An 18,846-nucleotide genomic window follows, 5' to 3' on the forward strand; every position below is an offset into this window, starting at 1 on the left:
TGTCATCAATTCAAAACTACAGGTTTTGTGGTCGCATTTTGTAATTTGATTTTTTTTTTCTTCATAAATTTAAAAATAAGAAAAAGTAGGCTTGGGCTTCAATGAGGCACAAGGCCTGGCCTGAAGTGATCAATATTTCTCCAATCCAAAATTTTCACAAACCCAATCAACTTTGCGTTGCCTTCAAGTTTGAATCCAAAAATTCGAACTCCAGCCGAATCGGACTGATCCAATAATTCCACTTGGTATGCGCATATTCATTGAAGTACATTTTACAATAAAGTGAAGAGAAGTAACGTTATATTAAAAGCAAGTTGAAATCCATGCCCCATTTAGTTGTGGCCTATAAACTACAACTTGCTAGAGTAGATTATGAGTTCAGATTTCATGAACGAGGATTCTAGTAAATTTTTCAACTATGAATTTCTTGAACTTGGAAAAATTAAACTTTCATGAACGACAATTCCAATAAAATTTTCAACTGTGAGGAGGAGTTACGTATCACGGACTCATCCAATGATTTAATATGCAAATATAGTGCAGTTACGTGAATGAGCTAGACCATGGTATTTGTTTGCAGTTTAGAATCATAGGATTTGATGTAACGCAAGGTTTAAAGGGATGATATACAAAACAATTAAATTACCAATTGCAAAGCATCAAAATTTTAAATTCAAAATCAATGCACTGGCCAAAATCAGCATTCTTGCACCTTCATAGCCTAATGGCATTGCCTAGGGGTTGATGAACCGGCCCGACTGGACCGGCCATGGATAACAATTCTGATCATGAAAACAAATGCCAAGAAAATAAACAGTCCAATAACATTTGCTACATCCATCTCTATCTGCTCTGTAGACATCGTAGTAATGAAACTCTCTTGACCATCTAAAGCTGCAAAAGAACAGTGTCGTTCCAAAAATGTTTTGCCTAAAACGAAACTCAAAGCTCTCCCCAGGATGAAGTACACGATCGCCAAGATCATCGTCCTTGGATTTACAATGAACAGCGAGGTCTCCATAGACTCCCAAGGCGTTGGTGATTCGGACAGTTTTTTTTTTAGGAAGGAGACCAGCCTCAACTGATATTATGAGAGCTACTAGCATAAGCAGCATCAGAGGAAGAACACTTGACAAAGATTGACTCATTTTTTTTTTAACGTGGGAAAAATTTCAAGATGCGTACATATGGTTGAGGCTAACCTTATATAAATTCATAATTTGCATCTATTTCAACAAAAGGTGAATTTGAAGAGATGGGTACATTCTTTTCACATCCCACCACCTCTGAGAATTTAACATTCCATTATAATGATCAATTAATTAGTAGAACTGTTACATAAAAAAACCCTAAATGCTCTCCAAGAAGAAAACCCTACGAGCATCCACAATAATGCTCTCTATTTTTTAGTTAAAATTTAGCTAAAAACACTAGAAAGCTGTTTTAGGAGCTCTTTATAAAATTTCAACTCCAACCATATTCAATAGTTTAAAGAGTCATAAATGTTTTTAATGTTTTTTTAATTCAATTTTTGAGTAAAACGTAGACACAAAAGCAACAATAAAAAATAATTTGCTTAAAAAAAATTCTTAAAATAATATTAAATATTTAATTATAGGGAGTCACTTGGAGTCTTTTCTCTCTCATCAGATTTAGAAGCTCCTAGAGGTCTCCCTATTTTAAGATCTGAATAGGGAGCGTAGTTGGAGGTGAGTTTTTTCAATTCCTCCCTAAATTTAAGCTAAGGAGGTTGTTTAGGGAGCCCATTGTGGATGCTTTAAGGAAAGAAATCTCAGACGCCTCAGCTACATAAAAAATTAATTGTCATCAATAATTACTATCGCTTTTTCTGCACAAAAAAAAAAAAAAAAAAGAAGAGAAAAAAAAAAACCCCCTTCCCCTAAACTTTTTCAAATCAAGAAAAGAAAATAGTTAATTATCCTTGTAAAGATTAACAAGAACAAAAACAGAATATCAAGCAAGCAATTGAAGAGATGAAATTATTATTTAATATTCATGATGAACCAGAATTACATGGTATCATTATGGTTGAGTTCTTCATTATAAAACCTTATTGAAGTAGGGATACTAGCTCAAGAATTGATTTATGAGTCATGCCACAGAAAGCACTGACCATACAAACACGGGCCAACTTTTTTAACCGTCCAAAAGCATTTGCTACATTCATCCCTTTTTTGAGAATAGATGTCAAAATAGTGAAGTTTGGGATCCCCAGGCCATCGGAATCCGCAGAAGAATAGTGTGCTCGACTGAAAAAAGTTTCGTCCAAAACGAAATTCATATGTCTCCCCCGGATGAAGCAGGTGCTCGCCAAGATCGTCGTCCTTGGATTTACAATGGACTGTGAGGTCCAGGTTGTCTTCCAAAGTGTTGGTGATCCGAACCGTTATCTTTTTAGGTGGGTTAGACGACTCAACTAGTGTTGTCATATGAACAACTAGTAGCAGCAGCATCAGCGGAAGAACACATGTTGCAGTGAAAGATGGACTCATTTTGCTTTGGGGGGAGAAAAGGTTATTTTTCTCTCTATTTTATAGTGAGTGTCCAAGGCGACATGCAATTCATAATAATTTATTTATGGTTCATCCAACCTAGAATGAGTAACTCATTTCCTAATTGATGATTTTTTCCCATTTCCAGGTATGAATGCCATTCGAATTCAAAAGGTTGGTCCCAGAATTCGACCCAATTGGAAAGAAAAAACAACCAAGTGTGGCATAAATTTTGTTATTACGGGTCTACCATGTAAGGTAAATATAAACACGTCCATGCGCATATGGCTATTTTTTTTGACAGTTTCTTAATCCTGGAAGAAATGTTTGGTAGATTATTTCATTAGAAATCTATAGGGATACGTTTCTTGATTAAGAACATTCAAATTTTTTTCCATTTGAAAAAATAGGGGTGTAATTTCTATATTAAATTCAAACATATTCAATATAATATTTTTTGTTGGATCTCAATATTTAATGTAATTAATAATAAATTTAATGCATATATTCATACAAGTATAAATTTAAAGAGAATACAATTTCACATAATTAGCATAGAGTGCTGCTATTTCCACTCCCCTGTCCTATTTCCCAACTCACCTTATCTTCCCACCTACCGTGTAAATTTGAAAAAACACAATCCTATCTTTTCACCCACTATTATTCCTAAAATACCATTTAATTATTAATTTATGCAAATTCTCTATATTTTTTAGTGGAAACGATGTATTTATTTCAATAAAACTGAAACCAATTATGACATATCCTCCTCAACCAACAAGTTCTCGAGGTCTCTATCCCATGAGAACATGTCAATTGTTGAAATAGCGAAATATGCATCTCTAGAAGCAAAACAAACTGAAGAATTATTTAGTTGCTAAAACAAAAAAAGGCCAAAGTAAAAACAAAAACTACATCAAAGAGTTGAAAATCAACTTATAAAAACTGAAAAATAACTAGAAAATTCAAATAACAATTTAATCAAGAATATACATGCTTTAACAGCAGAAAAACTGAGCTTCGCATCAAAACATTAATACTACAATAGAAGAAGAAGATCGAAAAATGCACAGCAGTTTCTAGAAAAACCAAAAGTTCTCATATGTGCAAAGAAAACTTATGAGGCCCTATACGTACAAGTAAAATAATAAATTTTAAAATTTTAAAATCCATAAATTAAACAAAAATCATCCTTAGTGGCATCAATTACATCTATTTTCACATACTGACAGCCACTAAATTGTCTTTTGCATAATTAAAAAAAAACCAAAGATAAAAAAAAATAAAGCAAGTACAATCATCAACAAGCAGCAATCAAGAACTCAAGTAAGTACAATCATCAACAAGCAAAAAAGTCTGATAAAATAACTATAAAAATAATATATGGAAAAAGAGTCTACTAAAATAACTACAAAAATAATATATGGAAAGCATTGACAAATTAGGAATTCACCTCCTAATTTTCTTTGTTTTTTCTTGCAATCATATCATGGCTTCAAATTCCAAGTACTTTCTAATATGAGAGAGATGGTGTGGCGTGGAGTGGAGTGGAGAGCAGAGAGAGCACACTTTGGCCTTGGCAAAGGAAAGAACAAGTGAAGAAACAATTTGGGCAAAGAAAAAAAACATCAATTTGGGAAAAGGAATGTTGAAAACTTGGATAGCACGCCTTTTTGTTTGTTGGGAACTTGAGGGAGGAAAACAACATGTTGGAAACTTGGGAGAGGAGAGCAGCATCTTGTTGGAAACAAAAACTCTGCCTACCGCCGCCTTTTTTCTCTTGATATCTGGCAAAAATAGGCCGAAGAGAGACAATGAGGCTTTGGAGTCGGCAAGGTCAAGGACCTGAGCTCCCGTGAGGCTGACCTCAACTTCGAGCAGAGAGAGGTAAGAGATCTGATTTTTGCCAGGCTTTTAACGAAAAAGGTAAAATCATATTTTACCTTTATAATTTAGGCAGGTCCAACGAATCTTGGCTTCATCTTTTTGCCAAATTCAAAACAAAATTTAATTCTTAGGTATTAAAACCCAAACAAAAATACTTTATTTCTCAAATCCTAATTAGTAAGGATTGTTATGTCTAATACTAATTTTTCTTAAATTTAATGCATAAAATACAAGTAAAAAATATTCATGGTTCTTTTTACAGGCTTGAAATGGCCCATTTTCAAATCAAGGATTTGGATTGTGCTCCATCTAAGGTAGATGTGTCAAACAGATCAAGGATTAGGAAGAAGCCTATGATCTTAAAGCTCTTGTTAAGGTTACTTGATTGTGCATTTGATTAAAATGGTAAATTGTCTTGCTTGCTAAATTTTTTTTATGTGTATTGTATTAGCCTCTTGAAGAACCAGAGAAAATGACCAGTATTATTCTTCAAGCTCTGGAAATAACTGGACAGAGAGGCGTCATCAACCGAGGCTAGGGAGGAAAGCCTGATGGAGATGATGGCTTTGGAGATGCAAGCAGAGATGGTGTTGAACAAGAGAACATGGCTGCTTGGCTTCTTTGCTTCTTGGTGTTAACACCCTCAAAATCCAACCTTTCAAGCTCCCTAATCTCGGTACCAATTTGTTCTTTTTCTGGATCACTGTTTTTTTTTAAAACTCAACTTGTGTCACTTTTCAGGTCAAATTATTATTTGTGATCCTTTTTGCCTAATTGACTTCCTGTGTTCCTTGTTTTCTTGGTATTTCTTTAGGACCCCGTGATGTTTTAATTCGACTCAAGGCTGTTGGCATATGTGGCAGTGATGTTCACCACTTCAAGGTCACCCCCTCTTTTCCTTCTTGGTTCTTTATTATATTCATGATAGAGCAAAGGCCAGGCACACTGTTTTAATCAACTAACCTAACTCACGTCTTCACGGGAAATTTGATATTTGATGTTTATTGATTGTTAAACAATATAAACTTTAAATTAATTGGTAAATGGCCTGTTTTGATTGTTGTTGTTTAATTTGTTATTATTTTCAGAACATGAGATGTGCAGATTTTGTGGTGAAAGGGCCCATGGTAATCGGGCATGAGTGTGCTGGGTTCGTTGAGGAAGTTGGGAGTGAGGTGAAGCATCTGGTGCCTGGTGACCGTGTGGCACTAGAGCCCGGCATCAATTGCAAGCGATGTGAGCTATGCAAACAAGGCCGATATAACCTATGCCCCGAGATGAAGTTTTTCGGGTCCCCTCCAACTCATGGTTGCCTGGCAAATCAGGTATCTACGTATTTACAACATATTATATGCCAGTTGTAACTAGCACAAGATGACACGTGGAGCATTGTAAGCTTGGCACACGTGGAACATTTAGTATTGGATAAGGCTGACTAGAGCATGACTAGACTTTGAGTTTTTGTTTTGTTTTTGGGTTACAAGACTTTGAGTTTATTTTAATTGTGACTTCTTTGAATATGGGTTATGTTGAGGAGGTGTGTTGATAGGTTGAATTTTCTCTGCTATTCTGGATTTTTGTGCAAGATTTGTGTCTTAGTCTAAAATGTATTTAAATGTGGGAGACATAAAAAAGATGCAAGGTCGTTTGTCTGCTTGGTTAGTCAAACATCGGTTAGTTCATAGATCTTTGCCTACCAAACATCAATTATAACTATTGTCCAATTGAATTGGACTGGTCCTGTGAGTTGAAATAGTACAAATAACAACACTCACTTTGAGATACTATAGTTTTTTTAGTGGGCAATTCAAATTTGAGGCAGGTGTTTGAGATACATGATGTTTTCTTATATTTTATTTCACAGGTTGTCCATCCTGGAGACCTGTGTTTTAAACTACCAAACAATGTGAGCTTGGAGGAAGGGGCAATGTGTGAGCCCTTAAGTGTTGGTGTTCATGCTTGTCGTCGGGCTAGTGTCGGTCCAGAAACAAATGTTTTGGTCATGGGAGCAGGACCTATAGGACTTGTTACATTGTTGGCTGCTCGTGCCTTCGAAGCACCTAGAATTGTCGTGGCAGATGTGAATGACCACTGTTTATCCGTTGCAAAGGCTCTTGGTGCGCATGAGATTGTCAAAGTTTCTACAAATATAGAGGTACATGATGCTGTTACATGTTCGGGATTTGTAGGGTGAAATCAACCCTTTTTTTAATGAGTTTATCTAAATTATTTTGAAGGAGGTTGCTGAAGAAGTTGCTAAAATAAAAGAAGCTATGGGAACTCGAGTAGATGTAAGCTTCGATTGTGCAGGGTTTAATAAAACCATGGCGACAGCTCTAAGTGCTACTGGTTCCGGTGGCAAAGTTTGCCTTGTGGGAATGGGCCAGAGAGAGCTGACTCTCCCACTCACTTCAGCTGCTGCCAGGTATAAATTGATTAATTCATTTGTTCAGTTGGTAAAACTATTTGTATTGTATTTGGTGTCACATCTCTAATAGAGGCATGAGACATTACTCATTTGTGACACGCATTATTTTTATTATTTAAGATTTCATGATTTTAATACAGAGAGGTCGATGTGATTGGAATTTTCCGATACAAGAACACATGGCCCCTGTGCCTCGAATTGTTGAGAAGTAGTAAGGTTGATGTGAAGCCCCTGATAACACATCGTTTTGGATTCTCTCAAAAGGAAGTGGAAAAAGCATTTGAAACCAGCGCTGGTGGAGGCAACCATTAAGGTCATATTTAATCTGTAAAATTGGCTCTAGGAAATGGAGCCAATCTTTGGTGAAATTTTTGTTGTGCTTTGTTTGCCCAATAATCGGGGTTTGTCCGGGTGTTATATTTATAATTAGCCCATTTTAAACCCATCTTAGTCGAGTACAAGTTTCTGTTGTAAATAATAATAATAATAATAATAATAAATAACTATTAAAAGGACCAAGGAGTAAATATTTATATAATTAATTTTGTACTATTTCAACTCTACAAACTAGTAAAATTTTGTTTAGTAATCATTAAAAAATTTGGCAAGTTACAACTGAAAAGTTCAGTCACTAGATAATATTTTAATATAATATATATAATATTTTAAATATATATTATTTTATTCAATAATATATGAAAATTATGTGTATAATATGTGAATTTTGTGTGTATTATTGAAAATTTTGTAAAAAAGACCTGTATTAAACATGAAAGTGGTAAATTATTCATACGGGTAATAATTCTAGAAAAGTAAAAAATGAAAATGGGACAATAGAGACTTGGGTAATGTCCTAATAGTAATGGATAATGCTCTAAACTACTCTTATCGATAAACGAAAATCGGGAAAAAAATTTAAAAGAAAAAAAGGATCCCAATATATGTATAAGGATCGAATATACTTTTTTTTAATAAAAAAAATAGAATAAAAAATCAGAAAAACAGAGTACGCCCGGCTATATTTTTATACAAAAAATAAAAAATAAAAAGAGTATAGCCGCCTTGAAAAACGAGTACAGCCGCGGCTATAAGTTTTTAAAAAATAAAAAATCTGCGTATAGCCGGCCGGCGGCTATTAAAAAAAGGACCTGTCTTGCGATTCGTCGGCAAGGTAAGTACAGCCGTTCGGCCGTGCGGCTATATATAACAACCACATCAAAAAATGACAATAAAAAAGGATTGCACATATTTAAGATTCAATCTATTATAAAGACAGCGTTCCTGCATTCATCTGAAGTAAATCGATGTGGTAAACAATGCATTGAATTGACTGATAAAGGTTAACTCTTTAAACATGTCAATGATAAAAACTCTAGATTGAGAGTTTGGAAGTGTTCCAAATTATGTCCAGTAAATGATCTTCTTGCTTCTTCTTCTTCTTTGCATTTTTGCTTGATTTGCCAGAACACAGGAACCAACTGATAAACAGAGCAATGAAGAACACACAAAGATCACTCTCATACAACCTCTATCTTCTAGAACAACAAATCAAGAGCACACAACAAAGAATAGAATTGAGCACAGCAGACTAAGTTCTAGAAAGAAAGGAGGAAACAGCTAAGCTTCATCACTACTGTACACTTATCAATATCTCCATCTTCTCTGTAACAAACTTTAGTCTAGATATTTCCATTTCAAATGTATATATATAGACAACTGTAAAATCTCATAATAATTGAATATATAATTTCAATTCTTACAAAACCTAAATTTCTCCTTCTTCTTGCTCTTCTTTCACCAACTGATGGCTTGTTCTTCTACCTCTTTACCTCAAATATTACTTGAGACGCAGAGTTGGTTTAAAATTCACAGAGACGCTATTCATTCCACTATATAACTTCTCATTCATGAACCCTTTTTGCAAAGGTACCCTTTTGTCTTTGGAAAATACACACTCCTTTTCTCCGGTTTTCACACCACTCCTTTTTTTTTCAGTTATTCATCTCATGTACCTTTTCTTATCGCAGGGTTGTTCCTTAGTCGTGCTCAATCATGATGATATATATTTCAGACACAGTGAGGCCCTTCCTTATTTTACAGATGGAGTATCTAGCAGACATTCTGATAAGTGCATGGGAAGGTATGTGCTGGAACACATTTTGTCACTTCACCAGATTGAATTTTCTGTAAAATAGCTTCTCTAATATGGAAAAAGCAAGAGTCTATTTCCTTTCTAATATGGAACAGTCCTATAGTGAGTTCACTGGTTTTCACCCCATGGTTTTTCATTTGATGCATCTCTTCACCAAGATAGATTGCTAGAAACTAGAAACTATGTCTGTCAAATCATTCATGTATGGTCCCCTCTCGTCATTTGTGGTTACTTACTTTTTGAGTCTTGGTTGTTATGGAAATGAATAATCTGCTACTTAAACTTTTAACATATGCTTATGCTCTGCTGATCCTCTGGTTGGTATTTAGTTTTGTTTTTTGTTTTTATGTGTTATGCTCATACATATGCTAGTTGCTTTGTGTCATGGTCTTTTTTCTGGATTTTTTTGTTCTCTTCTCTTTTACCTGTCGTATCTTCTCCGCCGAGTCCACTAGATCACAATCCTGTGTTAGCAATTGAAAATTTGTGAGAACTATTTCCATTAGTATTGCTTGCTGGCTTGCTGCTGGTGACCTGCCAATTATGCCTGTAGCAAGGGTACTTTTCCTGTCTAGTATTACTTCCCAAAAGTCTCACCTTCATGGTTTTGATATCCATACAATTGAACGAGATTACGAAAGTTATGATCCTCGTTGTTCTTGTTGGTTGCAGTTGACAGTCCTGCAAGACTTTGAAGGGCATTTACAAATGCATCACGGAAACCTTGAAGGGCTTTAAATATATTTTCATATTGCACCAACAATAAAAATATAGATTTCTCTGTAGGCTTACCATTTGCGATGCCTTTTGTGAAAGTCCCACATCAAAAATACACACTCATATAAAGGTGTTTATAAACAAAGCAATATGATAGTCAAGTAAGTGCTGTTAACATTGGGGAGTTGAGCTAATAGCCTTGGCTATGGGCTTGGATTTCATTAATAATAATTATATTAATCAAAGACTTGGGCCTTGGGCAATGGAACAAAAGTAAAGAAACTAATTCTATACTCCGAAAAGTTTTTACAACAAAAAATAATAATTTTTTTCTAATTTTTTTTCTCAAGAATAAAGAGTATATCTGGGAGGCTATACTATTTCTTGAAAAAAAAAGAAAAAAGAATCTGGTATAGCCCAGCACCAACGCCTGTGCGCCATGTGTCAATCAATTAGAAACACACGGCTATACACTTTTTAAAAAGAATTAAGGAAAAACTGAGTATAGCCGTGCGGCTATACTCTTTTAAAAATATATATGTTATTTTTATTCAATAATATGTGAGAATATGTACATAATATGTGAATTTTGTGTGTTTTATTGAAATTTTTGTAAAAAATACGCGTATTAAACATGAGAAATACGTGCAAACGTGTATAATACACTAAACGTGAAAGTAAAAAAGATCTTTACACGTATAATAATTATGGAAAAGTGAAAAATCGAAAAGGGACAATAGTTAGTCGAGTAATGACCCAATAGTAACAGATTGGGCTCTTGGGATATGAAGAAATATAATTAAGGCACCCAAACGATTTCACACAACACATAATAAATAGAAATTAATTATTTTGTGCACTTTTTCTTTAATTTTTTTTGTATTAAATAGTAATTAAAATATAATTACAAATTAAAGTAATTCAAAAAGGATAAGATATTACTTAATTACATAAAATAAATTAAATAGGGATGCCCAATAAAAAGAGTAAAGAAACTAATTTTACTTCAAAAAGTTTTTAAAACAAAAAAAATAATTTTTTTTTAAAGAATAAAAAGTATAGCCGCACGGCTATACTATTTATAACATAAAAAAGACCAGCCCAGAGCATAGGCCCACGTTTCAAAAGGGTATAGCCGGACGGCTGTACTATTTTCTAAAAAAAATAAGGAAAAACGTGTATAGCCTCCCGGCTATACTATTTCTTGGAAAAAAAAAACAAAAAGAATCTGGTGTAGCCCGGCCCCAGTGCCTGTTCGCCACGTGTCATCCAAGTAGAAACGCACGGCTATACTCTTTTTAAAAACAATTAAGGAATAACTGAGTATAGCCGTGCGGCTATACTCTTTTAAGAATATATATGTTATTTTTATTCAATAATATGTGAGAATATGTACATAATACGTGAATTTTGTGTGCTTTATTGAAATGTTTGTAAAAAATACTCGTATTAAACATGAGAAATACGTGCGGACGTGTATAATACACTAAACGTGAAAGTAAAAAAGATCTTTATACGTACAATAATTTTGAAAAAGTAAAAAATCGAAAAGGGACAACAATTAGTCGAGTAATGGCCCAATAGTAACGGATTGGGCTCTTGGGATATCAAGAAATTTAATTAAGACACCCAAACGACTTCACAAAACACATAATAAATAGAAATTTGTGCACTTTTTCTTTAACTGTTTTGTATTAAATAATAATTAAAATATAATTACGAATTAAAGTAATTCAAAAAGGATAAGATATTACTTAATTACATAAAATAAATTAAAGAGGGAGGCCCGAAAAAGAGAGTAAAGAAACTAATTTTATACTCCAAAAAGTTTTTAAAACAAAAAAAATAATTTTTTTTTAAAGAATAAAAAGTATAGCCGCACGGCTATACTATTCGTAACATAATAAAGACCAGCCCAGAGCATAGGCCCACGTGTCAAAAAGGTAGAGCCGGGCGGCTGTACTATTTTCTAAAAAAATAAGGAAATACAAGTCTTACCGCGCGGCTATACTATTTCTTGAAAAAAAACAAAAAGAATCTGGTAGAGCCCGGCCCCAGCGCCTGTTCGCCACGTGTCATCCAAGTAGAAACGCATGGCTATACTCTTTTTAAAAACAATTAAGGAAAAACTGAGTATAGCCGTGCGGCTATACTCGTTTAAAAATATATATGTTATTTTTATTCAATAATATGTTAGAATATGTACATAATACGTGAATTTTGTGTGCTTTATTGAAAATTTGGTAAAAAATACGCGTATTAAACATGAAAAATACGTGCAGACGTGTATAATACACTAAACGTGAAAGTAAAACGGATCTTTATACGTATAATAATTATGGAAAATTAAAAAATCGAAAAGGGACAATAGTTAGTCAAGTAATGGCCCAATAGTAACAGATTGGGCTCTTGGGATATGAAGAAATATAATTAAGCCACCCAAACGATTTCACACAACACATAATAAATAGAAATTAATTATTTTGTGCACTTTTTCTTTAATTTTTTTTGTATTAAACAGTAATTAAAATATAATGACAAATTAAAGTAATTCAAAAAGGATAAGATATTACTTAATTACATAAAATAAATTAAAGAGGGAGGCCCAAGAAAAAGAGTAAAGAAACTAATTTTATACTCCAAAAAGTTTTTAAAACAAAAAAACTAAATTTTTTTTAAAGAATAAAAAGTACAGCCGCACGGCTATACTATTTATAACATAAAAAAGACCAGCCCAGAGCATAGGCCCACGTTTCAAAAGGGTACAGCCGGACGGCTGTACTATTTTCTAAAAAAAATAAGGAAAAACGTGTATAGCCGAGCGGCTATACTATTTCTTGAAAAAAACAAACAAAAAGAATCTGGTAGAGCCCGGCCCCAGCGCCTGTTCGCCACATGTCATCCAAGTTGAAACCGGCTACACACTTTTTAAAAACAATTAAGGAAAAACTGAGTATAGCCGTGCGGCTATACTCTTTTAAAAATATATATGTTATTTTTATTCAATAATATGTGAGAATATGTATATAATATGTGAATTTTGTGTACTTTATTGAAATTTTTGTAAGAAATACGCGTATTAAACATGAGAAATACGTGCGAACGTGTATAATACACCAAACGTGAAAGTAAAAAAGATCTTTATACGTATAATAATTATGGAAAAGTAATAAATCGAAAAGGGACAATAGTTAGTCGAGTAATGGCCCAATAGTAACAGATTGGGCTCGTGGGATATGAAGAAATATAATTAAGACACCCAAACGATTCCACAAAACACATAATAAATAGAAATTAATTATTTTGTGCACTTTTTCTTTAATTTTTTTTGTATTAAATAGTAATTAAAATATAATTACAAATTAAAGTAATTCAAAAAGGATAAGATATTACTTAATTACATAAAATAAATTAAAAGAGGGAGGGCCAAGAAAAAGAGTAAAGAAACTAATTTTATACTCCAAAAGAGTTTTTAAAACAAATTTTTTTTTATTTTATAGAATAAGAAGTGTAGCCGCACGGCTATACTATTTATAACATAAAAAAGACCAGCCCAGAGCATAGGCCCACGTGTCAAAAGGGTACAGCCGGGCGGCTGTACTATTTTCTAAAAAAAATAAGGAAAAACGAGTATAGCCGCGCAACTATACTATTTCTTGAAAAAAACAAACAAAAAGAATCTGGTATAGCCCGGCCCCAGTGCCTGTTCGCCACGTGTCATCCAAGTAGAAACGCACGGCTACACACTTTTTAAAAACAATTAAGGAAAAACTGAGTATAGCCGTGCGGCTATACTCTTTTAAAAATATATATGTTATTTTTATTCAATAATATGTGAGAATATGTATATAATACGTGAATTTTGTGTGCTTTATTGAAATTTTTGTAAGAAATACACGTATTAAACGTGAGAAATACGTGCGAACGTGTATAATACACTAAACGTGAAAGTAAAAAAGATCTTTATACGTACAATAATTCTGAAAAAGTAAAAAATTAAAAAGGGACAATAGTTAGTCGAGTAATGGCCCAATAGTAACAGATTGGGCTCTTGGGATATCAAGAAATTTAATTAAGACACCCAAATGTCTGCACAAAACACATAATAAATAAAAATTAATTATTTTGTGCACTTTTTCTTTAACTGTTTTGTATTAAATAGTAATTAAAATATAATTACGAATTAAAGTAATTCAAAAAGGATAAGATATGACTTAATTCCAGAAAATAAATTAAAGAGGGAGGCCCAAAAAAGAGAGTAAAGAAACTAATTTTATACTCCAAAAAGTTTTTAAAACAAAAAAAATAAATTTTTTTTTAGAGAATAAAAAGTATAGCCGCACGGCTATACTATGTACCCAGAGCATAGGCCCACGTGTCAAAAAGGTATAGCTGGGCTGCTGTACTATTTTCTAAAAAAAATAAGGAAAAACGAGTATAGCCGACCGGCTATACTATTTCTTGAAAAAAAAAAAAGAATCTGGAATAGCCCGGCCCCTGTGCCTGTGCGCCACGTGTCAATCAATTAGAAACGCACGGCTATACACTTTTTAAAAACAATTAAGGAAAAATTGAGTATAGCCGTGCGGCTATACTCTTTTAAAAATATATATATATCTTATTTTTATTCGATAATATGTGAGAATATGTATATAATACGTGAATTTTGTGTGCTTTATTGAAATGTTTGTAAGAAATACGCGTATTAAACATGAGAAATACGTGCGAACGTGTATAATACACTAAACGTGAAAGTAAAAAAGATCTTTATACGTATAATAATTATGAAAAAGTGAAAAATCGAAAAGGGACAGTAGTTAGTCGAGTAATGGCCCAATAGTAACAGATTGGGCTCTTGGGATATGAAGAAATATAATTAAGACACCCAAACGATTTCACAAAACACATAATAAATAGAAATTAATTATTTTGTGCACTTTTTATTTAATTTTTTTGTATTAAACAGTAATTAAAATATAATTACGAATTAAAGTAATTCAAAAAGAATAAGATATTACTTAATTACATAAAATAAATTAAAGGGGGAGGCCCAAGAAAAAGAGTAAAGAAACTAATTTTATACACCAAAAAGAATTTAAAACAAAAAAATAATTTTTTTTTTAAAGAATAAGAAGTGTAACCGCACGGCTATACTATGTATAACATAAAGAAGACCAGCCCAGAGCATAGGCCCACGTGTCAAAAGGGTACAGCCGGACGGCTGTGCTATTTTGTAAAAAAAATAAGGGAAAACGAGTATAGCCGTGCGGCTATACTATTTCTTGAAAAAAAAGAGAAAAAGAATCTGGTATAGCCCGGCCCCAGCGCCTGTTCGCCACGTGTCATCCAAGTAGAAACGCACGGCTATATTCTTTTTAAAAACAATTAACGAAAAACTGAGTATAGCCGTGCGGCTATACTCTTTTAAAAATATATATGTTATTTTTATTCAATAATATGTGAGAATATGTATATAATAAGTGAATTTTGTGTGCTTTATTGAAATTTTTGTAAGAAATACGCGTATTAAACATGAGAAATACGTGCGAACGCGTGTAATACACCGAACGTGAAAGGAAAAAAGATCTTTATGCGTACAATAATTCTGAAAAAGTAAAAAATCGAAAAGGGACAATAGTTAGTCGAGTAATGGCCCAATAGTAACGGATTGGGCTCTTGGGATATCAAGAAAGTTAATTAAGACACCCAAACGACTTCACAAAACACATAATAAATAGAAATTAATTATTTTGTGCACTTTTTCTTTAACTGTTTTGTATTAAATAGTAATTAAAATATTATTACGAATTAAAGTAATTCAAAAAGGTTAAGATATTACTTAATTATAGAAAATAAATTAAAAAGGAAGGCCCAAAAAAGAGAGTAAAGAAACTAATTTTATACTCCAAAAAGTTTTTAAAACAAAAAAAATAATTTTTTTTAAAGAATAAAAAGTATAGCTGTACGGCTATACTATTTATAATATAAAAAAGACCAGCCCAGAGCATAGGCCAACGTGTCGAAAGGGTACAGCCGGGCGGCTGTACTATTTTCTTAAAAAAATAAGGAAAAATGAGTATAGCCGCGCGGCTATACTATTTCTTGAAAAAAAACAAAAAGAATCTAGTATTGCCCGGCCCCAGTGCCTGTTCGCCACATGTCATCCAAGTAGAAACGCACGGCTATACTCTTTTTAAAAACAATTAAGGAAAAACTGAGTATAGCCGCATGGCTATACTCTAAATATATATGTTATTTTTATTCAATAATATATGAGAATACGTACGTAATATGTGAATTTTGTGTGCTTTATTGAAATTTTTGTAAAAAATACTCGTATTAAACATGTGAAATACGTGCGGACGTGTATAATACACTAAACGTGAAAGTAAAAAAGATCTTTATACGTATAATAATTCTGGAAAAGTAAAAAATCGAAAAGGGACAATAGTTAGTTGAGTAATGGCCCAATAGTAGCAGATTGGGCTCTTGGGATATGAAGAAATATAATTAAGACACCCAAACGATTTCACAAAACACATAATAAATAGAAATTAATTATTTTGTGCACTTTTTCTTTAATTTTTTTGTATTAAATAGTAATTAAAATAGAATTACTAATTAAAGTAATTCAAAAAGGACAAGATATTACTTAATTACATAAAATAAATTAAAGAGGGAGGCCCAAAAAAAAGAGTAAAGAAACTAATTTTATACTCCAAAAAGTTTTTAAAACAAAAATAATAATTTTTTTTTAAAGAATAAACAGTATAGCCGCACGGCCATACTATTTATAACATAAAAAGACCGGCCCAGAGCATAGGCCCACGTGTCAAAAGGGTAAAGCCGGGCGGCTGTACTGTTTTCGAAAAAAAATGAGTATAGCCGCCTGGCTATACTATTTCTTGAAAAAAAGAAAGAAAATAATCTGGTATAGCCTGGCCCCAGCGCCTGTTCGCCACATGTCAACCAAGTCTCTTTTTAAAAACTATTAAGGAAAAACTGAGTATAGCCGTGTGGCTATATTCTTTTAAAAAGAGGTAGGCCCAAAAAAAAGAGTAAAGAAATTAATTTTATACTCCAAAAAGTTTTTAAAACAAAAATAATAATTTTTTTTTAAAGAATAAAAAGTAATTCAAAAATTATAGGAGACGTGATTTGTTTAAAAATATGGATGTATTATTGAAAAATACGTGCGTACGTGTATAATAGAATATTAAAATGGGAAAAATAAAGACTCGGTTAATGGCTTGTGGATATATGAAACTAGAACCATATGATGCTCAATGGAATAGTGACAAATTTTCCAAGTTAGAATTTAGAAATAGGTGCAGACATGAAAGGAGTTCGTTATTGCAAAGTACCTTGCCTGCTAGAGGTGCTGTTAATTGTCTTATTTAAAAATTTGTTGTTTCTGTCTGTAAGGATAGCATCTTGGCCTTTGAAACAGATTATGGCTAAGATTACTGCTGAGGTATTATTAGGTAGTTAAAGACTAGATTGTTTAACGTAAAGCATGTTTTGTCTGACCATCTATATTATAAGGCAGGATGCCTTTAGCTCAGCTGAGATTCTTCTCTGTGTTCATGTTCCTTTTTCCTGTCTTAGAAAACTTTCAATTTCTTCATTGGTAATTGGCGATTGTCATAGGTTCTTTTGATAGATATTGGTTTTGTTGAATAATTTATATACTTGGTGTACGTTAAGTGTTTGGAAGGCTAATGGCACAAGGTTGTGATGGCAGATTAAGAGGGCGACAGAGTCTGCTGGAGGTTGTGTGAAAGACTTCATCGTTGGATCAAAAGGCAACCTGAAAGAGAAATTGAGAAGCTGGCCCTTAACAGTGCCAAGGAATATCATTAGTCTTTTTTCTACTGTTCTTGTTAGTTTTATGTGGTGATATTTGGACCTTATGTGGTGATATTTCATGTTTTGTTTCATTTCATGTATGATCTTCACCTTGCTGCTGAGATAAAACCAAATTCAGTATGGATATGATTCTTGGGCATTTGAGCAGTGTTTTATAATTTTGGAATCCTTTGCATTATTTGGAAATGGTCACATAACGGTATGGTGCAGTGACCATTATGGATATGAAATGGTCACATAACGGTAGGATATGATGTCCATATATTTGCATTACTCCAGTGTTTTGATCATGTCCATATATTTGAGCAGTGTTTTATAATTTTGGAATCCTTTGCCCGGCGCTATACGTTTAAAGTATTCTATTTTTAGAGTAGAAGTATAGCCGTGCGGCTATATATTTAAAATATTTTATTTATAGAGTATAGCCGACCGGCTATACTACAATAAAAATACAGATTTCTCTATAGGCTTATATTTTGAGGTGTCCTTTGTGAAAATCCCACATCGAAAATCCACACTCCAGTAAAGGTGTTTATAAACAAAGCACCTGATATGCATAAGAATATGTATAGTTATTGCATTTGCTATAATATACCTCACTGGTGACTTACATAAGCACCTGATATGCATGATTATCAAGTTCAAGCATCATTGTGTTACATAAGCACTTGGGATTTTATTTTGTTGCAAATTTAGAAAACCTGCATTCATTTTAGTGGAGTTTATTTCGCCAGTGTATGTTCCCAATCAAATGTTATTACGAAGTGTCAAAATACAGATGATTTGTCCACATTCCAGTTTTCTTTTTCCTTGCAAAAGGAATTGAATCTAAAATCTTCAAAAATGACCTCATCTAATACTACTTGAGCTGCATCATCATTTGGTTTGCTAATGTATTTTTTTTATTAGAAGATGGTGTCTTGCATTTCCCTTTGAAGAGGAACTAGGAAATATTGCTAATCTTTTTTTTTTTCCCCATTGATGGTAAAGGAAGAAAGAAAGGATTTCAATGACGAATGTGTGTGTGTGTGTGTGTGTGTGTGAGAGAGAGAGAGAGAGAGAGAGAGAGAGAGAGAGAGAGAGAGAGAGAGAGAGAGAGAGACTTATTTTAATGAGATTAATTAGCTGTTATTCTCCTTCAAATACATATCACAATCCTGAATCCTCCAAAACCAAAGCAACTTAAATAGCACCAGAAGGTAAAAACTCTTCATGACTATGTGACTAATTGAAAACAAAGTCAACTTATTTCCTCTGAGAACTATCCTCTCAACTGCATA

The 18,846-nt window shown here is 33.1% G+C and overlaps 1 pseudogene; it reads left to right on the top strand.

The window, feature by feature from the left end:
- The first annotated feature begins 4,669 nt into the window (after positions 1–4,669).
- LOC117616049 lies at positions 4,670–7,159 on the top strand (annotated as a pseudogene).
- Positions 7,160–18,846: the final 11,687 nt, after the last annotated feature.

Source organism: Prunus dulcis, chromosome 1, assembly GCF_902201215.1.
Source record: "Prunus dulcis chromosome 1, ALMONDv2, whole genome shotgun sequence".
NCBI lineage: Eukaryota > Viridiplantae > Streptophyta > Magnoliopsida > Rosales > Rosaceae > Prunus > Prunus dulcis.